Raw genomic sequence first — 4,063 nt, 5'->3', positions numbered from 1 at the left:
GAGTGGAGGTTCATAACAGGAAGGGCGCAATAATTTTACTTGGTGTTTTTATAGGCCGCATTAATAGTAACAGGAATATCAAGGATACAGATAGGGAAACAGATCCTCGAAAGGTGCAATAATAACGGACTTGTCGTGATGGGAGTTCCTAATTTCCCAAATATCAATTGGCATCTCACTGGAGCAAGTGGTTTAGATGGGGTAGAGTTTGTTAGGTGTGTTCAGGAAGGATTCTTGACGCAATATGTAGAGAGGCCTGCAATAGGAGAGGCTGTACTTGATTTGGATATGGAAATTTTACCTGGTCCGGTGTCTATCTCCAGCCATTTTGGAGATAGTGATCATAATTCTATCTCCTTTACAATAGCATTGGAGAGAGATAGGAACTGACAATTTAGAAAAGCGTTTAATTGGCTATCTGGCTCTCAGGCAGGACATTGGAGGCATAACGTGGAAACAGATGTTCTCAGGAAAAAAGTACGCAAGAAACGTGACAAACATTCAGGGGGTAGTTGTGTAGAGTTCTGTACTGGAGTTCTTCCAATGAGACAGGGAGGTTATGGTAGGACAGAGGAACCGTGGTGTAAAAAAAACTGTTATAAATCCAGTCAAGAAGAAAAGAAACGTTTACAAAAGTTTCAGAGAGCTACGTAATGATAGAGATCTAGAAGATTATAAGGCTACTAGAAAGGAACTTAGAAGGAAATTAGAAGATCAGAAGGGACTATGAGAAGGCCGTAGCGGGCAGAATTAAGGAAAACCCCAACACATTTTACAAGTATGTGAAGAGCAAGAGGATAAGACGTGAAAGAATAGGACCTTTCAAGAGTGACTGTGGGGAACTGTGGATGGAAACGGAGTAAATAGCAGAAGTACTTCATGAATACTTCACTTCAGTATTCACTATGGAAAAGGATCGTAGTGATTGAAGTGATGTCTTGCAGCAGACCTAAAAGCTTGGCTATGTCGATATTAAGAAAGAGGATGTGCTGGAGCTGGATAAGTCGCCGGGACCGGACGTAGCGTAACCCAGGTTACTCTGGGAGGCGACAGAGGAGATTGCTGAGCCTCTGGCGATGATCTTTGCATCATAAATAGGGATGAGAGAGCTTCCGGATTAAAGTGTTGCGGATGCTGGTCCGTCATTCAAGAAAGGGAGTAGAGATAGCCCAGGAAATTATAGACCACTGAGTCTTACCTCACTGGTTGGTAAATTGATGGAGAAGATCCTGAGAGGCAGGATTTATGAGCTTTTGGAGAGGTATAATATGATTAGGAGTAGTTCTCATGGCCTTGTCAAGGGCAGGTCGTACCTTACGAGCCTGATTGAATTTTTTGAGGATGTGACTAAACACATTGATGACGGAAGAGTAGTAGATGCAGTCTATATGGATATCAGCAAGGAATTTGATAAGGTACCCCGTGCAAGGCGTGCTGAGAAAGTGAGGAATCATGGGATCTAAGGGGGACATTGCTTTGTGGATCCAGAACTGGCTTGCTCACAGAAGGCAAACAGTGGTTGTAGACGGGTCATATTCTGCATGGAGTTCGATCTCCAGTGGAGTACTCATGGATCTGTTCTGGGACCTTTACTCTAAGTATTTGTTTTAAAGTAAATGACCTGGATAAGTATGTGGAGGGATGGATTAGTAAATTTGCTCATGTCACTGAGGTTGGAGGTGCTGTAGATAGTGTAGTGGGTTGGCAGCGGTTACAGCGGGACATTAATAGGATGAAAAAACTGGGCTTAGAAGTGGCAGGTGGAGTTTAACCCAGATCAGTGTGAAGTGGCTCACTTTGCTAGGTCAAATATGATGTGAGAATATGGTATTATTGATAAGACTCTTGGCAGTGTGGAGGATCAGAGGGATCTTTGGGTCCGAGACCATCGGGCACTTAAAGCTGACCCGCATGTCGACTTTGTGGTTAAGAAGTGTTATGGTGTACTGGCCTTCACCAATCGTGGCATTGAATTTAGGAGTCGAGAGGTAATGTTGCAGCTATATAGGACCCTGGTCAGAACCCACTTGTGGTACTCTGCTCAGTTGGTCGCTTCACTACAGGAAGAATCTGGAAGCCACAGAAATGGTGCAGAGGAGATTTGGATTTTGCCTGGATTGGGGAGCATTCCTTGTGAGAATAGGTTGAGTGAACTCGGTCTTTTCTCCTTGAAGCGAAGTAGAATGAGAGGTGACCTGATAGAGGTGTACAAAATAATGAGAAGCATTGATCGTGTGGATCGTCAGAGGCTGTTCCCCAGGGCTGAAATGGTTGCCACAAGAGGACACTGGTTTAAGATGCTGGGGAATAAGTGCAGAGGCGATGTCAGGGGAAATTTCCTTTACTCAGAGAGTGGTAAGTGCGTGGAATGGGCTGCAGACAACGGTGGTGGAGGCAGATAGGGTAGGGTGGTTTAAGAGGCTTTTAGATAGGTACACGGAGCTTAGTAAAACAGAGGTCTATCGGTAAGCCTAGTAATTTCTGAGGTAGGTACATGTTCAGAATAACTTTGTGGGCTGAAGGGCCTGTATTGTGCTGTAAGATTTCTATGTTTCCAGTTAGCTTAACCTCAGTAGTTGGGAGAGTGTTGGAGTCTATTAATAAATTTGTGGTTGCGAGGCACTTGGTGCCTAATGCTAAAATTAGTCAAAGTCAGCTGGCTTCTGTCAGGGGAAATTATGCCGACAAATCTGTTAGAGTTCTTTGAGGAAGTAACCAGCAGGGTGGACAAAGGACAGGCAGTGGGTGTCATTTACTGGATTTCCAGAACGCATTTGGAAAAGTGCCATGAATGAGGTTGCTTAACAAGACATAATCCCATGGGGTTACCGGAAAGACACAGGCATGGATTGAGGAATGTCTGACCGGCAGGAGGCAGCGAGTGGGAATAAAATGGGCCTTCTCCGGTTGGCTGCCAGTGACGGGTGGGAATAAATTGGACTTCTCCGGTTGGCTGCCAGTGACGAGTGGGAATAAATTGGGCTTCTCCGGTTGGCTGCCAGTGACGAGTGGGAATAAAATGGGCTTCTCCGGTTGGCTGCCAGTGACGAGTGGTGTTACTCAGGGGGGCTGTGTTGAGACCGCTACTTCTCACATTGATTTTCAATGCTGAGTGGAACAGATGGCTTTGTGGCAGAGTTTGCAGATGAAACGTAAGTAGGCGTAGGGGTCAATTGCATTAACAAAATCATAGAACAAAGTTCCTATCTAAGAGACAATTAAAAAAAACCCCATTGAATCCGGCTCGAACTCCATCACTGGAAGTGCATTCTCGCTCTGTGGCAAGCCGCATTCTCTGTGTGAAAAGCATTTCTCCGTCAACCCCTTGTACCACCATCCAAGCACCTTAAAACTACAGAACATAGAATATACAGCAGTACAGCACAGTACAGGCCCTTCGGCCCACAATGTTGTGCAGAACATTAAATCCCGCCTCCCATATAACCAACCAACTTAAATTCCTCCATATACCAGTCTAGTGATCTCTTAAATTTCACTAATGTATCTGTCTCCACAACTGACTCAGGCAGTGCATTCCACCCACCAAGTACTCTCTTAAAAAAAATCTTCTTCTATAATCCACCTTGAACTTCCCACCACTTACCTTAAAGACATGACATCTTGTATTGAGCAGTGGTGCCCTGGGGGAGAGGCGCTGGCTGTCCACTTTATCTATTCTTCTTAATATCTTGTATACCTCTATCATGTCTCCTCTCATCCTCCTTCTCTCCAAAGAGCCCTAGCTCCCTTAATCTCTGATCATAATCCATACTATCCAAACAAAGCAGCATCGTAGTAAATCTCCTCTGTACCCTTTCCAATGCTTCCACATCCCTCTTATAGTGAGGCGACCAGAACTGGACACAGTACTCCAAGTGTGGTCTAACCAGAGCTTTACAGGGCTGCATCATTACCTCGCGACTCTTAAATTCTATCCCTCGAATTATGAAAGCTAACACCCCATAAACTTTCTTAGCTACCCTGCCTACATGTGATAGGTAGACCTGTAAGGTAGGGTAGTTAAGAGACTATGACCTCACCCCTCAGCAAACGTGTACATTTC

The sequence above is a fragment of the Hemitrygon akajei genome, unplaced genomic scaffold, assembly GCF_048418815.1.
Source record: "Hemitrygon akajei unplaced genomic scaffold, sHemAka1.3 Scf000033, whole genome shotgun sequence".
Classification (NCBI taxonomy): Eukaryota; Metazoa; Chordata; class Chondrichthyes; order Myliobatiformes; family Dasyatidae; genus Hemitrygon; species Hemitrygon akajei.
This window is presented reverse-complemented; position numbering follows the sequence as displayed.